Source organism: Eleutherodactylus coqui, chromosome 6 (genome assembly GCF_035609145.1).
Source record: "Eleutherodactylus coqui strain aEleCoq1 chromosome 6, aEleCoq1.hap1, whole genome shotgun sequence".
In the NCBI taxonomy this organism is placed as follows: Eukaryota; Metazoa; Chordata; class Amphibia; order Anura; family Eleutherodactylidae; genus Eleutherodactylus; species Eleutherodactylus coqui.
The window spans coordinates 89,336,450-89,356,443 of record NC_089842.1 but is presented as its reverse complement, the minus strand read 5'-3'; positions in this window follow the sequence as shown (position 1 = coordinate 89,356,443).

The window sequence follows — 19,994 nt, the reverse complement described above, 5'->3', positions numbered from 1 at the left end:
TTATGTGTGTCTTGGAGGTTGTACAGATTCGCGTAGAACCTCCGGAACTCCTCTGCAATGTCTCTGGAGGTAGTCAAGGTCGTCCCAGAAGGGGATTTAATCGCCCTGATTTGGTTTTTTGCCCTAGCTTTTTTAATCAGCGAGGACATGAGCTTACTGCCTTTATTTCCCTGGGCATATATCTTGTGCCTGAAATGTAGCTGATTTTTGTTAAATTTTGAGTTAAGCAGAAGTTTCAGGTCTGCTCTTGCTGCCGCAAGATCAGCCATGTTCTGTCTCACTTGGGAAAATTTCGCAGTCAACTCCAATCTGGCGATCCGCGAAAGTTTCTCATCAATAGCTTTCTGGTTTTTGTTCTTGATACGTGAGCCCAGGGCTATAAAAAGGCCTCACATATAAGCCTTATGGGCTTCCCAAACCAGAGGTGATCTGGACTCTTCTGTTGAGTTGATACAGAAAAACTCTTCTAGATGTTTTGATAGGTATTCTCTATCCTCTATATGCTCCAGGAGGGAGGCGTTCAATGACCATCTCCATTCCCTGGCAACTGGCTGGGGTAGATGAAGAGACGTATGCACCGGGGCATGATCGGAGATCGTCATCGAATCAATATTCGAGCCGATCAGGGACGGAAGTAGGGAGGAGGAGACCAGGACATAATCTAACCTCTGGTATGAGGAGTGCACAGCGGAGAAAAACGAAAAATCTTTAGAGGTGGGGTGTAAGGTGCGCCAGGTATCTACCAGACCCATTTCCTGAAGCCGCTTGCCCAATCTTTTCAGTTTACCTTGGGATATGTGTGAACGACCCAAAGAGGAATCTAACGTGGGGTTGAGTGTGACGTTTAAATCACCCGCTAAGATAATCTGGCCTTCGCTAAAGTGTTTTAAATTTTCCAGCTGCTTGAGCAACCATGGAATCTGCTCCGTATTTGGGGTATACAAATTAGCTAAAGTAATTTTTGTGTTGTTCAGAGTGCCCTTGATGAGCAAGACTCTGCCCTCGTCGTCCCTAAACTGAGCCTCCTCGACAAAATTAATTGTCTTATGAAGAAAAATGGAGACCCCTTTCGAGGCAGACGAGGGATGAGTGCAATGGAATGCCCTGGGGAATTACTTCCCCGGTAAGGAAAAGGTTTTGTTACCTTTGTAGTGGGTCTCCTGGAGGAAGAGAATCCCCGTATCGTACCTCCTCAGAAGCAGCTCGAGGCTGTGGCGTTTGGAGGGAGAGTTAAGACCTTTGGCGTTGAAGGAGGTGAGACGCAGTCCTTTCATGATGAAGTACCTGTGTTAAATATAGTAAAGAGGGAATGTAAGATAACCACACAAATAAAACAGTTGCACAGAATACAATAAGCTTCGTTGGCGTTTTCTTTCGCGATAATCGGCCAGGAGGCAGGAGATGAGATGGGAGGGGAGGTACGGCGGGGAGGGGAGAGAGAAACACGTAGGTGGGGGATACACACAAATCAAAAGCAATAAGAAAACAAATACTGCAAAGAAAAACCCCTGCAGCGGAACACCGCTAACAGAGGAAACTTAGTTGAGTGTGTCCCGGGGGGGGGGGGGGGGGGGGGGTCCGTAGACTCCTCCCTAGGGCCCACTCTGGGGGCAGCCTACTGAGATCCCACCAAGCAACGGCACTGATGGGATGTCAGCGAATTAGTTACGGCCTGGACGGTACAGGCCCCACAGCCCATACCACGGGTGGTAAGAGACAAATAACCAACCAACATAGGAGCGAATAGTCTCCTAAACTTGCAAAAATGAAGAAAATAAACGTCCTGCAAAACATGCACATGACCTTCCACAAAAAACCCGTCTGGGTGATGCGTTATACAATACCAAGTCCCGGAAACGGAGCATTGTGTTGACACGAAAACGAACCGACTGGCAGATCCTCAAGAAGCTCCACAGCAATCTACATACCGCCCACCTCCAGAGGTGCGATGTATTGATCTGTAGACGCAAAAGATTAGCAGGAAAAAGAAGAAGACTGTAATTAACCGACCGCCACAGGGCCCTCCCTGTTACGGCACTCTGCCCCCCGAGCGCCAGTTGGGGTGCCCTGATCTCCCGCACCCCCCACTGTCCCTGCCTACTTGCCTCGGCCCTGGCTAACCGCAGGCGGACAACTGGACGGCGGTCACCGAAGAGACAACAGGTTTCGACAAAGACTTATGGCACCCCGTGCGACCCCTCCTTTTGCGATTTCCAGAGGACCGGTACCCCTTCTGTTCGACTGAGCAGGGGGGAGGGGGAGCGCGATGGCTATGGCAGGACGGCCCCCACTGGGTTAGCTCCCCAGTGGCCCAATCGAATTGGGGGTTGTGCAACGCCAGCCACGGCATCCCTAGTACCATGTCTACTGACATTTTCTCCATCACCAGGAATGATAGACCTTCCGAATGGCGACCCCCCACCATGAGTTGTAACACTGGGGTCCTCCATCGAACCAAGCCCGAAGCAAGAGGAGTAGCATCAATGCTAACAAAACGAATTGGCGTCTTCAACGCCACAAATTCAGCCCTCAGGGGCTCAACGAGACGCATGCTTATCAGGTTAGCAGCTGCTCCGGAATCAATAAACGCCTGCCCTAGGCGGGAGAAGTTCCGGAATCTAACCTGGCAGGGTATCAGAAGTCTAGGACGTACCTGAGGTCCTAGGCGACCCTCCCTGCAGTCGCCTAGGACTGGAAGTCTTTCTGCCGATTCAGACTGTGGACGCTGAGGCCTCCAGGGGCAAGTTATCACCCGATGTCCAGCTTTCCCGCAGTAGAGACAGAGATTATGTAATAACCGAATCCGGCGTCGCTCCTTGGGGTCCAGCGGGTCCAGTTCCATAGGTTCGGGAACAGAGACTGGTACGGACGGGGAGGGAACAGGACAAATGACCTCCCTGACTCTATGGGTCGGTCTATCTTGCTTCCCAGCCCTGAGCCTCCTATCTGCCTTCACTGCTAACTAAATAGCCTCCTTTAAGGACCCGGGAACGGGATGGGAGATCAACAGTTCTTTGACCGCGTCTGAGAGACCTTGCATAAAAACGTCTTTCAGGGCACTATCGTTCCATGCAGTATCACCCGCATAGCGTCTGAAATTGGAGCAATAATCCTCCACACAAAGCGACCCCTGATGCAGCGCCAGCAACCGAGAAACCGCCAACCCCACTCTGTCCGGTTCATCGAAGATGCCCCCAAGTTCCTGAAAAAAGGAGTCCACCGAATGCAGGGAGGGGGAACCCTCGGGAATGGAAAAGGCCCAAGTCTGGGCAGAGCCCCGCAGCAGGGACATTATGAGCCCGACCCTCTGGACCTCCGAGCCGGAAGAGCGGGGACGCATCCGAAAAAACAGGCGACACGCCTGTTGAAAAACAAAAAACTTGTTCCTCTCCCCAGAGAACACCTCGGGAAGAGGGCACTTGGGTTCGGGACTGGTAACGGCATTCTGCTCCTGCGACAATGCCCACTGCTCCTGGGCCACCATGCGAGCTGACAAATCCCGGATCACCGGCACCAGGTCTTGCAGCTGGTTTGCGAGGGCGCTGATCGCCGCCATGAAAAGAAAAACAGTATTTTAAGGGCCAGTTATTATGTTACGGCACTCTGCCCCCCGAGCGCCAGTTGGGGTGCCCTGATCTCCCGCACCCCCCACTGTCCCTGCCTACTTGCCTCGGCCCTGGCTAACCCCAGGCGGACAACTGGACGGCGGTCCCTGCCCTGGCTAGGGACCTGGCGACTGACAAGCAGGAACCTACCTAATGGGGGGAACAGAGTGCCGACAGAGGAGGCAGATGAATCAGACCAACAAAACTGACAAGGCTGGAGACGGAACTCACAGGCAAACTGGCAGGGTGCTGGATAGCAACTAGTGCTGACTGGGCCAGACTAAATTAGAGGCAAACAGAACCAACTAAAACAGACTGAGTAATAGGGGACCAGAGGGAGCTGACCGACAACTAGGGACTGACTGAGGAGAACCGCAGACAGACTGGCTAGGTGCATGCAGAACCAATAACTGGCAATGAGCTCAGTTCACTGCCAGTCTTTTAACCACAAGGTTCCGCCCAGGGGCGGAGAGTGGGAGGAGGCAACTCCACCCACTGCTGTATAAGAAGCACAGAGGAGTGCGGGCGGCACCCTACGGGCGGGCACGCCCACGCCGCCGCCCACTGGCCAACCCAAGCTGCTGGGATGACCTCGACACAGGGCTCCAGGCTGCTGGAGCCGACGCCGGAGCGACGCGCGCCGACCGCGGGGCCCAATGCCGCACTCATGTACTGATCCCGAGGGGGGGAAAAGCCCTGCGGCTTGTCCAACAACAGAAGGCAGAACAGGAGAGAACACTCTCCTGGCATAGCAAATCACGGATCCTGCTTGGGTTTTTTCTTTTTCCCCTTAGGGGATTTTGCGCTGCCCGTCAGCAGCCAGTCCCCTGGGTTCTCCAGTGGTTGGAATGAAGGAAGGTCCGGGAGAGGTTGCCAGTTGGGAAGTTCGATCGGTTCTAACTCCAGGAGGGACCATAATTCCCGCATCTCTTCTTGGGTGCGAATATTGACCCTCTTGCCCTTGATGGTTGCGCCGATGCCGAAAGGGAATAACCACACGTACCTGATTTCACGGTTTTTCAGGACTTCCAACAAGGGACGCAGGGCGCGACGCTTTGCTAACGTAGAGGGCGCCAGGTCCTGGAAGATCGAAATAGGCGCACCTTCAAACTTCAAGTCCTTGAAGCATCTGGCCGCTCTGAGGACCGCGGCTGCGTCCGGAAAGGACAATAATTTACATATAACATCCCTAGGCTGTTCAGCGGGCCCGGCCGGCGGTCTTAGGGCACGGTGTATCCTTTCCACGCAGATGGTGGACGCTCTTTCCTCTCCCAGCAACACAGCAAAAATACCTTTGGCGACTTTATCAAGGCATTCATTCGCATAAGATTCAGGAATGCCTTTAAAGCGCAGGTTATTACGCCTGTTCCTGTTTTCTAAGTCTTCTTGAAGCAGCAGCGATCTATTCAAAAATAGGTGCTGTTCCTTTAAGACTTGCTCAACTTGCAGAGAGTGAGAAGTGATGGCTGCAGAGGAGGACTCAAGATCTTCCACTCTGTGCCCCATTTGCTTGAATTCCTCCTTGATCTCTGCTAAATAAGCACTAATGGGGCGCAGAGCTTGTGAAATCAGGTTCCTCATGAACCCTCTGGATACAGACTCACCGTCCTCCTCCTCCGAGGTCTGTTCTTCATCTTCTCCATGGCTGAGAGCGGGAACGAGCGCTCGTGCCGGCGCCATCTTAGCAGGGGGCCGTGGGGAGCGGGAGAAACGATCTTTAAAGAATCCTCTCATGTCTGCCTGCGTTCTGGACGGACGAGGAGTGCCCTGCAGGTCAGTGCTCTTCTCCTTGGAAGTTTTGCCCATGTTTTCTTGTGGCTGGAAGCTATTATAAGGTGCTGTGGGTGCCTGTTTGTAGGAGCGCAGCTCTCAAGCAGCCATTGCGCTCGGTGTCCAGGCTCCGCCCTCACAAACTCTGTTTCCAGGTATTTGATACTTGAGGGGGCCATCTAAAGGCGTAGTGTTTCTGTAGTTTGGTAATACTAGATAACTGGGTTGACACATTTAGGGCCTCTGATTTTTCAAAGTTATCAATTGCTTTGGATACCCCTGGAGGCTGAAGGATGAGAGCTATGGAACCACTGATTAAAGTGAGATGTAGGTTAGCTGGGAATACGGTTGTGACGAAAGTGGGTTTCTTGAAGGAATACTACTTCCGATTTAAATTTTCGCAATAAAGTGCTTTAGCTGACTTCAGTTCTTTAAAGTTTCTTAGCTATTTATGGGAAGGGCTAATGTATACTAAAGTAGTGTTTCCTCTTATATACTCGTAGCCCGGCGCCACTCTCCAAACAATTTCAACAGGCAGTGGGATAAGATTTATCTAACTTCTCTTTTTATTGTGTCAATTAAAACCAGCAGATAACACATGGGGTAGGCCCCTTCATCACGCAAGCTGAGTTAGACATAACTCTTGGGGCTGGAGAATAAACCCAAAAGTGCTGGTGTTACCAGAAGGTGCCGTGAGTCTACCAGGTAACACTAGGAGAACTGGTCTTGAAACCAAGATAAACACATTGTTCCACATGACTCGGATTAGTCTTTCCCAGCTGTAGCCTTAAAACTTTTAAACCTCTGCCAATCTCCTCTCACATGCCCAAATAACAACAGACACCAATTATCTTTTTGGATAATTTTGCCTACAGCCATTTTATTACAAACACAAATTTACAAAATATTAACATATCATTAACCCAACTCAACCATAATAATTAACATTCCCCACCAAAGAGGGGATGTCCTTGGAGCCCCAAAATAATCTGTTGCCTCCAGCTGCAAGCCAACTGACTCAGGAGACCTAATATCGCCAACTGCCTCCAGCCACCCACCTCCTTACTCGGAGACCCACTAGCCTTTACGAGACTAGACTCTCCACCATCTCTGCAGGGACTCCGCCCTGTCAGAGCCAAGAGGCGATAGACCCACCAGTAGCCCGTGCATTTCTCAAACCCCAGTTTTATGCCAACTCAAAAGAGCTCCCCATCCACCGCTGCAATGAGAATGCATCACATTCCTCCCATAACCTTCTCCAATTACTAATACTAACTATACCATCCCCTCACTATGACTTCCCATAGGGTGAAAGGGTGAGACTTCCTCATTCTCCTTGCTGTTTTCTCCTTTCTCTTGTTTCTTCAACTGCTGCTCCTGCTCTTCTGACCACCTCCCCCAGGTTTCCCACACTTTGAAACTCCCACTCCTCACCCTTTTTTGTCCCTGTTAACCCCTTCCCACCCCCAATTAACCCTGTCATGGGTCGCCGCCTCTGCCTATGGCCTTGCAAGCCTCTGCTACAGCCCTTGTGGACGATGAGGGTAGTTCCACCCAGACATATACCTGTCCTTATGTATCAGCAAGTAAATGGCCACTTTCGGTGATTTTTTTGTTTATATTTCCCTTTTTGTGATTTTAAGTAATGTTAGTGTAGGGACAATAAATGAGGACCCTTGACGTGGGTTGTGAGCTCACGTATTTTGGCCAAAATATTAACCATATTTATCAGTATTTATCAGTCACATACAGTGCGGCTTTAAAAACTGAAGGAGCCCGGGGTGCCAGTGCTAGTGTGGTTCACCTATGGGATACAGGGCTACCTCCTGGATTAAAATATGGCATCATTAATCATTTGTAAGCCTGCATGGTGCACTACATGTACCATGTGGCCAAGTATCCTATATTTACTTTTTTGTGCAGGAGTTAGCACTAAGCAGCCACCCACTTCTATATTAGGAGGGTTTGCTCATCAGTGCCTTCCACATGTGTTACTTGCTCCTCCATTTAGCAGTCTGGCTGTCTGCATGTTGGGGGATAAGTGGCGGATATGGCAACTTTATGTGATTTTTTAAATCTAATACTTATATTCAACAACTTTAATGGAGTATGCACTACATACAATTACGATTCCCGTTGACTTTCAGATAGAGGTAGCATTGGAATCATATGCAACACTGTGTCTATTTATCACCATCAATTTGTCCCAAGTCTTTTTTCCATTTTTCTTTCACCCTTATTGAGAATTGTTATAAATATTAGGAATGCATTTGTCTATTATATAAATAAGATATTATACCCTTCGTTACTCTAACAGAAAATACATGCAAACATTTGGAATCGCTTATCCTTTTAATCCTTTAACGCCACAGGACGTAAATATATGTCCTGACTGCGGGGTACTTAAAGCAACATTAGATCAAAAGAGATCCTGCGCTATCCGGCAGTGGGGGCTGTACTCCCGCTGCAACAGAACAGAGCAGTAGAGGGGCAACTATCAGAGATTAACCCCACCTATACCTAGATAGCTAGCCATAGTACAGAGCAATAGAGGTTCGCCCCGTGTGGGCATCTCATAGGCTATATTGAGCCATTTTTGGTGTCCATTTCTCATGACCAGTTCTGTTTCTAAAACCAATTTTGGTTCCTAATGAGTCATACATGACAAAATGCATAGAACTTGTTATATAGAACGATATATTCACAGAACAGAGCTATGTGTACAACAGCCGTTGTGCTAAGAGTATACACAACTTTACCCAAATATCAGTACTCTATCTATGTGGCAACCGGCATATTTCTATCGCAGCATCATAGATAGAGAACTATCACTGATGGGTATTAGTCCGGTTGCGCTCTATAGTGACTTAAATTGACACCCGTTTATCACTCTAATACTAATCCAAATACACAGGACCGCATTGCCCTGGGCGGTTCCATTGTGTATTTTTGGATATTTCTTCAATACTAGCTTGTAGCCTAAATTGGAGAAGTATATTTGTTTGTGGTCTTTTCATGTTGGTCCCAAATATAGGACCTTTTAATCATTAAATAAATCAATAAAGGTTACGTTTTAGGGGTCCCACCCAGTAATTACTTAATTCCCCTCCTGGGGCCTTTCCGCTTCAGTGACTACTTAAAAAGTGAAAGATGGGAGCATTTATACACAACGATTATCACTCAAGCAATGGCTTTGAGCGATAATTGTTGCGTGTAAATAGGCTTTTACACACATAGCTTAATTGATGTCCACTTTGCAGAGCCATACTCATTATATTTACTGCATACCCCAATCACCCCTTTGCTGGAAGAGCAAAGGAAGAAAGCAGGGCAGCAGACTAGAAAATCACTAAGACACCTCCCTCACTACTCTAAACTATTACCATTCTTAGGCAAACTATATTTCCAAAACGGAAGCGTTTAAGATAAATGTCAACAGTGGAAGACAATACGTAGGTTTTATCACGGTGGGAGACATATTCACTAAGAACAATGTGCATATACCCTGTTTCCCTGAAAATAAGACATTCCCTGAAAATAAGACATAGCATGATTTTCCAGAATTTTTGAGGATGCAAAACGATTTTTCAGGCTTTTTGAGGATGCTTGAAATATAAGCCCTATTCCAAAATTAAGCCCTGCTAACAGTAAATTAAAAAAGTCAATTTAAATAGTGTCCAGGCAGCTATACATGTGAAAAAGTTTAACCTTTTTGAACAAAAATGAATATAAGACACTGTCTTATTTTCGGGGAAACCCGGTATTAACATTCTCGGAGATTTAACTGCAGTTTCTTCCATTACATGCAAGCGGTCAGATACTCAACTTCAGTACTAAGGATCTTGACCACCTAGAATATTCCAGACCCCCTGACTTACGTTTTAACTACTTTACAACCCTCTCTTTGTAAAATATCTCTTCACAATTAGAGATGAGCGAGCACCAAAATGCTCGGGTGCTCGTTACTCGGGACGAAATTTTCGCGATGCTCGAGGGTTCGTTTCAAGTAACGAACCCCATTGAAGTCAATGGGCGACCGGAGCATTTTTGTATTTCGCCGATGCTCGCTAAGGTTTTCATGTGTGAAAATCTGGGCAATTCAAGAAAGTGATGGGAACGACACAGCAACGGATAGGGCAGGCGAGGGGCTACATGTTGGGCTGCATCTCAAGTTCCCAGGTCCCACTATTAAGCCACAATACCGGCAAGAGTGCCCCCCCCCCTCCCAACAACTTTTACTTCTGAAAAGCCCTCATTAGCATGGCATACCTTAGCTAAGCACCACACTACCTCCAACAAAGCACAATCACTGCCTGCATGACACTCCGCTGCCACTTCTCCTGGGTTACATGCTGACCAACCACTCCCCCCACGACCCAGTGTCCACAGCGCACACCAAACTGTCCCTGCGCAGCCTTCAGCTGCCCTCATGCCACGGCACACTCATGTCTATTTATAAGTGCGTCTGCCAGAGGAACCGCAGGCACACACTACAGAGGGTTGGCACGGCTAGGCAGCGACCCTCTTTAAAAGGGGCGGGGCGATAGCCCACAATGCTGTACAGAAGCAATGAGAAATAGAATCCTGTGCCACCGCCATCAGGAGCTGCACACGTGGGCATAGCAATGGGGAACCTATGTGCCACACACTATTCATTCTGTCAAGGTGTCTGCATGCCCCAGTCAGACCGGGCTTTTTAATTCATAGACACAGGCAGGTACAACTCCCTATTGTGAAGTCCCTGTGGACCCACAGCATGGGTGGGTGCCAGGAAGCCACCGGCGGTACATAAAAATATCCCATTGCATTGCCCAACACAGCTGAGGTAGTAATGTTGTGCTTAATGCAGGTGGGCTTCGGCCCACACTGCATGCCCCAGTCAGACTGGGGTTCTTTAGAAGTGGAAACAGATGCATTTATAATTCCCTGTGGTCCCACAGCATGGGTGGGTGCCAGGAAGCCACCGGCGGTACATAAAAATATCCCATTGCATTGCCCAACACAGCTGAGGTAGTAATGTCGTGCTTAATACAGGTGGGCTTCGGCCCACACTGCATGCCCCAGTCTGACTGGGGTTCTTTACAAGTGGACAGATGTAGGTTAAACTCCGTGTGCACCTATAGCATGGGTGGCTCCCTGGAACCCACCGGCGGTACAGAAAAATATCCCATTGCATTGCCCAACACAGCTGAGGTAGTAATGTCGTGCTTAATGCGGGTGGGCTTCGGCCCACACTGCATGCCCCAGTCAGACTGGGGTTCTTTAGAAGTGGAAACAGATGCATTTATAATTCCCTGTGGACCCACAGCATGGGTGGGTGCCAGGAAGCCACCGGCGGTACATAAAAATATCCCATTGCATTGCCCAACACAGCTGAGGTAGTAATGTCGTGCTTAATACAGGTGGGCTTCGGCCCACACTGCATGGCCCAGTCTGACTGGGGTTCTTTACAAGTGGACAGATGTAGGTTAAACTCTGTGTGCACCTACAGCATGGGTGGCTCCCTGGAACCCACCGGCGGTACAGAAAAATATCCCATTGCATTGCCCAACACAGCTGAGGTAGTAATGTCGTGCTTAATGCAGGTGGGCTTCGGCCCACACTGCATGCCCCAGTCAGACTGGTAATATGTACCTTAACAGTAACCGCGTTGGTGGTAATGTGGTGGTGACTGCGGACCTAGTAGCGCGGTTTTATTTAGTTGGTTTTCGGAATGTGGCCAGGATTAAGTGGGCCGTGGCGGGGGATGTTTTTGAGGCACTACGTGTCCTCTCCACGTGTCCGTGGTTATATGCACCTTAACAGTAACCGCGTTGGTGGTAATGTGGTGGTGACTGCGGACCTAGTAGCGCGGTTTTATTTTGTTGGTTTTCGGAATGTGGCCAGGATTAAGTGGGCCATGGCGGGGGATGTTTTTGAAGCACTACGTGTCCTCTCCACGTGTCCATGGTTATATGCACCTTAACAGTAACAGCGTTGGTGGGAAATGGCCTCGCTGCCATCATGTCTTTGGGAAGCCTCTGTTTCCACACCCCAGAGACATACCATTAGCAGCGGTATAGGCGGAGCCCATAATTAGTAGCATTTCAGCGGTAGCATTAGGGCCAGGCCCCACTAACATATCACTAGCAGCATTATAGGGGGAGCACAGTATTAGTTCCATTTCAGTAGTAGTAGCAGTCCAGACAGGCCTCAGTAACAATTCCGAAGCAGCAGTATAGTGGGAGCGCAGTCTTAGTTCCATTTCAGTAATAGTAGCACTCAAGACAGGCCCCAGTAACAATTCCGAAGCAGCAGTATAGGAGGAGCACAGTCTTAGTTCCATTTCAGTAATAGTAGCACTCAAGACAGGCCCCAGTAACAATTCCGAAGCAGCAGTATAGTGGGAGCGCAGTCTTAGTTCCATTTCAGTAATAGTAGCACTCAAGACAGGCCCCAGTAACAATTCCGAAGCAGCAGTATAGTGGGAGCGCAGCCTTAGTTCCATTTCAGTAATAGTAGCTCTCAAGACAGGCCCCAGTAACAATTCCGAAGCAGCAGTATAGTGGGAGCGCAGCCTTAGTTCCATTTCAGTAATAGTAGCACTCAAGACAGGCCCCAGTAACAATTCCGAAGCAGCAGTATAGTGGGAGCGCAGCCTTAGTTCCATTTCAGTAATAGTAGCACTCAAGACAGGCCCCAGTAACAATTCCGAAGCAGCAGTATAGGAGGAGCACAGTCTTAGTTCCATTTCAGTAATAGTAGCACTGGAGACAGGCCCCAGTAACAATTCCGAAGCAGCAGTATAGTGGGAGCGCAGTCTTAGTTCCATTTCAGTAATAGTAGCACTGAAGACAGGCCCCAGTAACAATTCCAAAGCAGCAGTATAGTGGGAGCGCAGCCTTAGTTCCATTTCAGTTATAGTAGCACTCAAGACAGGCCCCAGTAACAATTCCGAAGCAGCAGTATAGGAGGAGCACAGTCTTAGTTCCATTTCAGTAATAGTAGCAGCCTAGACAGGCCCCAGTAACAATTCCGAAGCAGCAGTATAGTGGGAGCGCAGTCTTAGTTCCATTTCAGTAATAGTAGCACTCAAGACAGGCCCCAGTAACAATTCCGAAGCAGCAGTATAGTGGGAGCGCAGCCTTAGTTCCATTTCAGTAATAGTAGCTCTCAAGACAGGCCCCAGTAACAATTCCGAAGCAGCAGTATAGTGGGAGCGCAGCCTTAGTTCCATTTCAGTAATAGTAGCACTCAAGACAGGCCCCAGTAACAATTCCGAAGCAGCAGTATAGTGGGAGCGCAGCCTTAGTTCCATTTCAGTAATAGTAGCACTCAAGACAGGCCCCAGTAACAATTCCGAAGCAGCAGTATAGTGGGAGCGCAGCCTTAGTTCCATTTCAGTAATAGTAGCACTCAAGACAGGCCCCAGTAACAATTCCGAAGCAGCAGTATAGGAGGAGCACAGTCTTAGTTCCATTTCAGTAATAGTAGCACTGGAGACAGGCCCCAGTAACAATTCCGAAGCAGCAGTATAGTGGGAGCGCAGTCTTAGTTCCATTTCAGTAATAGTAGCACTGAAGACAGGCCCCAGTAACAATTCCAAAGCAGCAGTATAGTGGGAGCGCAGCCTTAGTTCCATTTCAGTTATAGTAGCACTCAAGACAGGCCCCAGTAACAATTCCGAAGCAGCAGTATAGGAGGAGCACAGTCTTAGTTCCATTTCAGTAATAGTAGCAGCCTAGACAGGCCCCAGTAACAATTCCGAAGCAGCAGTATAGTGGGAGCGCAGTCTTAGTTCCATTTCAGTAATATTAGCACTCAAGACAGGCCCCAGTAACAATTCCGAAGCAGCAGTATAGGAGGAGCCCAGTCTTAGTTCCATTTCAGTAATAGTAGCAGCCTACACAGGCCCCAGTAACAATTCCGAAGCAGCAGTATAGTGGGAGCGCTGTCTTAGTTCCATTTCAGTAGTATTAGCAGTCAAGGCAGGCCACAGTAACATTCCCATTGCAGCAGTTTAGGGAGATAACAGTCTCTTTCACATTTCAGTAGCTGCAGTATAGACAAGGCCCCAGTTACATTTATGTAGCAAAAGTGTAGGCCAACCCCACATACCTTGCTGTACCATGAGTGCAGGCGAAGAACATAGAAATTACTATGATTACACTGTAGGTGAGGGCCCAAAAAAATTGGTGTACCAACAGTAGTAATGTACCTCAGAAAAAATTGGCCATGCCCAACCAAGATGGCAGGTGAAACCCATTAATCGCTTTGGTTAATGTGGCTTAAGTGGTAACTAGGCCTGGAGGCAGCCCAGTTAAACGAAAAATTGGTTCAAGTTAAAGTTTCAACGCTTTTAAGAGCATTGAAACGTATAAAAATTGTTTAGAAAAATTATATGAGTGAGCCTTGTGGCCCTAAGAAAAATTGCCCGTTCTGCGTGATTACGTGAGGTTTCAGGAGGAGGAGCAGGAGGAGGAGGAGGAATATTATACACAGATTGATGAAGCAGAAATGTCCCCGTTTTGGATGGTGAGAGAGAACGATGCTTCCATCCGCGGGTGCAGCCTACGTATTGCTTAGGTATCGCTGCTGTCCGCTGGTGGAGAAGAGAAGTCTGGGGAAATCCAGGCTTTGTTCATCTTGATGAGTGTTAGCCTGTCGGCACTGTCGGTTGACAGGCAGGTACGCTTATCTGTGATGATTCCCCCAGCCGCACTAAACACCCTCTCTGACAAGACGCTAGCCGCAGGACAAGCAAGCACCTCCAGGGCATACAGCGCTAGTTCAGGCCACGTGTCCAGCTTCGACACCCAGTAGTTGTAGGTGGCAGAGGCGTCACGGAGGACGGTGGTGCGATCGGCTACGTACTCCCTCACCATCCTTTTACAGTGCTTCTGCCGACTCAGCCTTGACTGGGGAGCGGTGACACAGTCTTGGTGGGGAGCCATAAAGCTGTCCAGGCCCTTAAAGACTGTTGCACTGCCTGTGCTGTACATGCTGCTCGATCTCCGCACCTCCCCTGCTACCTGGCCCTCGGAACTGCGCCTTCTGCCACTAGCGCTGTCGGATGGGAATTTTACCATCAGCTTGTCCGCCAGGGTCCTGTGGTATAGCAACACTCTCGAACCCCTTTCCTCTTCGGGAATGAGAGTGGAAAGGTTCTCCTTATACCGTGGGTCAAGCAGTGTGTACACCCAGTAATCCGTAGTGGCCAGAATGCGTGTAACGCGAGGGTCACGAGAAAGGCATCCTAACATGAAGTCAGCCATGTGTGCCAGGGTACCTGTACGCAACACATGGCTGTTTTCACTAGGAAGATCACTTTCAGGATCCTCCTCCTCCTCCTCCTCCTCCTCAGGCCATACACGCTGAAAGGATGACAGGCAAGCAGCATGGGTACCATCAGCAGTGGGCCAAGCTGTCTCTTCCCCCTCCTCCTCATCCTCCTCATGCTCCTCCTCCTCCTCCTCAACGCGCTGAGATATAGACAGGAGGGTGCTCTGACTATCCAGCGACATACTGTCTTCCCCCGCCTCCGTTTCCGAGCGCAAAGCATCTGCCTTTATGCTTTGCAGGGAACTTCTCAAGATGCATAGCAGAGGAATGGTGACGCTAATGATTGCAGCATCGCCGCTCACCACCTGGGTAGACTGCTCAAAGTTTCCAAGGACCTGGCAGATGTCTGCCAACCAGGCCCACTCTTCTGAAAATAATTGAGGAGGCTGACTCCCACTGCGCCGCCCATGTTGCAGTTGGTATTCCACTATAGCTCTACGCTGCTCATAGAGCCTGGCCAACATGTGGAGCGTAGAGTTCCACGTCGCACAGCAGTCGGTGCACTGGTAGATTAAACCGATGTTGCAGGGTGCGCAGGGTGGCAGCGTCCGTGTGGGACTTGCGGAAATGTGCGCAGAGACGGCGCACCTTTACGAGCAGGTCTGACAAGCGTGGGTAGCTTTTCAGAAAGCGCTGAACCACCAAATTAAAGACGTGGGCCAGGCATGGCACGTGCGTGAGGCTGCCGAGCTGCAGAGCCGCCACCAGGTTACGGCCGTTGTCACACATGACCATGCCCGGTTGGAGGCTCAGCGGCGCAAGCCAGCGGTCGGTCTGCTCTGTCAGACCCCGCAGCAGTTCGTGGGCCGTGTGCCTCTTATCTCCTAAGCTGAGTAGTTTCAGCACGGCCTGCTGACGCTTGCCCACCGCTGTGCTGCCACGCCGCGCGACACCGACTGCTGGCGACGTGCTGCTGCTGCTGACACATCTTGATTGCGAGACAGAGGTTGCGGAGGAGGAGGAGGGTGCTTTAGTGGAGGAAGCATACACCGCCGCAGATACCACCACCGAGCTGGGGCCCGCAATTCTGGGGGTGGGTAGGACGTGAGCGGTCCCAGGCTCTGACTCTGTCCCAGCCTCCACTAAATTCACCCAATGTGCCGTCAGGGAGATGTAGTGGCCCTGCCCGCCTGTGCTTGTCCACGTGTCCGTTGTTAAGTGGACCTTGGCAGTAACCGCGTTGGTGAGGGCGCGTACAATGTTGCGGGAGACGTGGTCGTGCAGGGCTGGGACGGCACATCGGGAAAAGTAGTGGCGACTGGGAAGTGAGTAGCGCGGGGCCGCCGCCGCCATCATACCTTTGAAGGACTCCGTTTCCACAACCCTATACGGCAGCATCTCAAGGCTGATAAATTTGGCTATGTGGACGGTTAACGCTTGAGCGTGCGGGTGCGTGGCGGCGTACTTGCGCTTGCACTCCAACACTTGCGGTAGCGACGGCTGGACGGTGCGCTGAGAGACATTGGTGGATGGGGCCGAGGACAGCGGAGGTGAGGGTGTGGGTGCAGGCCAGGAGACGGTAGTGCCTGTGTCCTGAGAGGGGGGTTGGATCTCAGTGGCAGGTTGGGGCACAGGGGGAGAGGCAGCGGTGCAAACCGGAGGCGGTGAACGGCCTTCGTCCCACCTTGTGGGGTGCTTGGCCATCATATGTCTGCGCATGCTGGTGGTGGTGAGGCTGTTGGTGGTGGCTCCCTGGCTGATCTTGGCGCGACAAAGGTTGCACACCACTGTTCGTCGGTCGTCAGGCGTCTCTGTGAAAAACTGCCAGACCTTAGAGCACCTCGGCCTCTGCAGGGTGGCATGGCGCGAGGGTGCGCTTTGGGAAACAGTTGGTGGATTATTTGGTCTGGCCCTGCCTCTACCCCTGGACACCGCACTGCCTCTTGCAACCTGCCCTGCTGCTGCCCTTGCCTCCCCCTCTGAAGACCTGTCCTGAGTAGGCGTTGCACACCAGGTGGGGTCAGTCACCTCATCGTCCTGCTGCTCTTCCTCCGAATCCTCTGTGCGCTCCTCCCTCGGACTTACTGCCCTTACTACTACCTCACTGCAAGACAACTGTGTCTCATCGTCATCGTCCTCCTCACCCACTGAAAGGTCTTGAGACAGTTGCCGGAAGTCCCCAGCCTCATCCCCCGGACCCCGGGAACTTTCCAATGGTTGTGCATCAGTGACGATAAACTCCTCTGGTGGGAGAGGAACCACTGCTGCCCAATCTGAGCAGGGGCCCGAGAACAGTTCCTGGGAGTCTTCCCGCTCCTGAGCATGTGTCATTGTAATGGAGTGAGGAGGCTGGGAGGAAGGAGGAGCAGCAGCCAGAGGATTCGGATTTGCAGCACTGGACGGCGCCGAACTGTGGGTGGATGATAGCTTGCTCGAAGTACTTTCTGCCATCCACGACAGGACCTGCTCACACTGCTCATTTTCTAATAAAGGTCTCCCGCGTGGACCCATTAATTGGGCGATGAATGTGGGGACGCCAGAAACGTGCCACTCTCCTAATCGCGCAGCAGTCGGCTGCGATACACCTGTATCAGGAGCTTGGCCTGTGCCCACACCCTCACTTGGGCCTACGCGTCCTCGGCCGCGTCCACGTCCTCTAGGCCTACCCCTACCCCTCAGCATGCTGTATTACCAGTGATTTCCCAGCCAGGAAATAAATTGGCGCAAGCCTGCAGGCCAAATAGAAATTTTTCCCTTTTTTTTTTAAAGGGAAGGCCCACTGACTATATTCAATCAGATAACAAATGTGTTCCACAGAACTGCAGTGTTATATGAAGTGCAGCAGAGCAGTGATTTTTTTCCAGGCAGGAAATAAATTGGCGCAAGCCTGCTGTTAAACGTAGCTGGCTGCGTAGGATTTCTTTACGTTCTCCACCCACCGCACACGTACCCAGAACGCTGAGGACTGTCCGAGGCAGGCCAAATAGAAATTTTTCCCTTTTTTTTTAAAGGGAAGGCCCACTGACTATATTCAATCAGATAACAAATGTGTTCCACAGAACTGCAGTGTTATATGAAGTGCAGCAGAGCAGTGATTTTTCCCAGGCAGGAAATAAATTGGCGCAAGCCTGCTGTTAAACGTAGCTGGCTGCGTATGATTTCTTTACGTTCTCCACCCACCGCACACGTACCCAGAACGCTGAGGACTGTCCGAGGCAGGCCAAATAGAAATGTTTCCCTTTTTTTTTTAAAGGGAAGGCCCACTGACTATATTCAATCAGATAACAAATGTGTTCCACAGAACTGCAGTGTTATATGAAGTGCAGCAGAGCAGTGATTTTTCCCAGGCAGGAAATAAATTGGCGCAAGCCTGCTGTTAAACGTAGCTGGCTGCGTATGATTTCTTTACGTTCTCCACCCACCGCACACGTACCTAGAACGCTGAGGACTGTCCGAGGCAGGCCAAATAGAAATTTTTCCCTTTTTTTTTTTAAAGGGAAGGCCCACTGACTATATTCAATCAGATAACAAATGTGTTCCACAGAACTGCAGTGTTATATGAAGTGCAGCAGAGCAGTGATTTTTCCCAGGCAGGAAATAAATTGGCGCAAGCCTGCTGTTAAACGTAGCTGGCTGCGTATGATTTCTTTACGTTCTCCACCCACCACACACGTACCCAGAACGCTGAGGACTGTCAGAGGCAGGCCAAAAAGAAATTTTTCCCTTTTTTTTTTAAAGGGAAGGCCCACTGACTATATTCAATCAGATAACAAATGTGTTCCACAGAACTGCAGTGTTATATGAAGTGCAGCAGAGCAGTGATTTTTCCCAGGCAGGAAATAAATTGGCGCAAGCCTGCTGTTAAACGTAGCCGGCTGCGTATGATTTCTTTACGTTCTCCACCCACCGCACACGTACCCAGAACGCTGAGGACTGTCAGAGGCAGGCCAAATAGAAATTTTTCCCTTTTTTTTTAAAGAAAAGGCCCACTGACTATATTCAATCAATAATATATGTCTTCTGGCCCTGCCTACACAATTCTGTCCCTGTAGTATTAATGCAGGGTGCAATGCTCTGCACAGCCGATTTTGAAAAAAAAAAAATGCAACACTGCTAACAGCAGCCTGCACAGTACTGCACACGGTTAAATGTGGCCCTAAGAAGGACCGTTGGGGTTCTTGAAGCCTACACTCACTCCTAACACTCTCCCTACAACAGCTCCAACACAACAGCACTTTCCCTCAGCTAACTCACAAGGCATCTGTGGCGAGCCGCGGGAGGGGCCGATTTTTATACTCGGGTGACATCTGATCTCGCCAGCCACTCACAGCAGGGGGGTGGTATAGGGCTTGAACATCACAGGGGGGAGTTGTAATGCCTTCCCTGTCTTTCAATTGGCCAGAAAAGCGCGCTAACGTCTCAGAGATGAAAGTGAAAGTAACCCGAACACCGCGTGGTGCTCGTTAAGAGTAACGAGCATCCCGAACACCCTAATATTCGCCCGAGCATCAAGCTCGGACGAGTACGTTCGCTCATCTCTATTCACAATCAATTGCACTCCAACATAGATTATTCTCTCTCCAACAAAGAGGTTGCATAATAGCTGAGATCATTTCCAAATCTGTCTGATAAAGGCATCCTAGGTTTCACCTTCAAAGCAACCAGATGGTTGTATTCTGCCATGTACACCAATATAGCATTAAAGATAGTCTACAGGGCTTATAACTTTCCCTCCCACAGTCACAATATGAATAGCAACAAATACCCTAGATGTCCACAATGCTCATTCCCAGAGGCAGACTTTTAATGTCTGGGCATACTTGGTCATCACTTTTTGGACTCAGGTTATGAGGTTAAGTACAAAAAACACATCTGGCACCATTAGAACAAGCCTTGATAGATTGGGACATATTTGGCTGATTAGCAGCTACCACACAACTAACATCAACAGAACAACAACTGTATCTCATTTCAGTTGCCACTTCTAAGGCAGTTTTGCAGGAATGGCGCACACCAAACTCAATCATTAGGTGCTTATTTCTCACACAGCTGTCCTATATATTTAGAATGGACTGAATACAGGCAACCTTACATAAGGAACAGACAGTTAGGCAACTTTTCACGCTCTGGGGGACTATTATCAACACATTACTGTCTAGAATTCGAAACAAACTACACTCATGTGTTCAGTATACAACGTGGTACCTAGAACAAACAACAATTTTGTGACTGTCACTACCTTATACGGCCCTCAGAGAGCGGTGCAAAAAGATGGTGACAGAGTCACTTGAATGATTTTTTTTTATATAAAATTGTTTTAAATGTTGATCCAAGTGTCAGCTGTCAAAAAATCTGTTA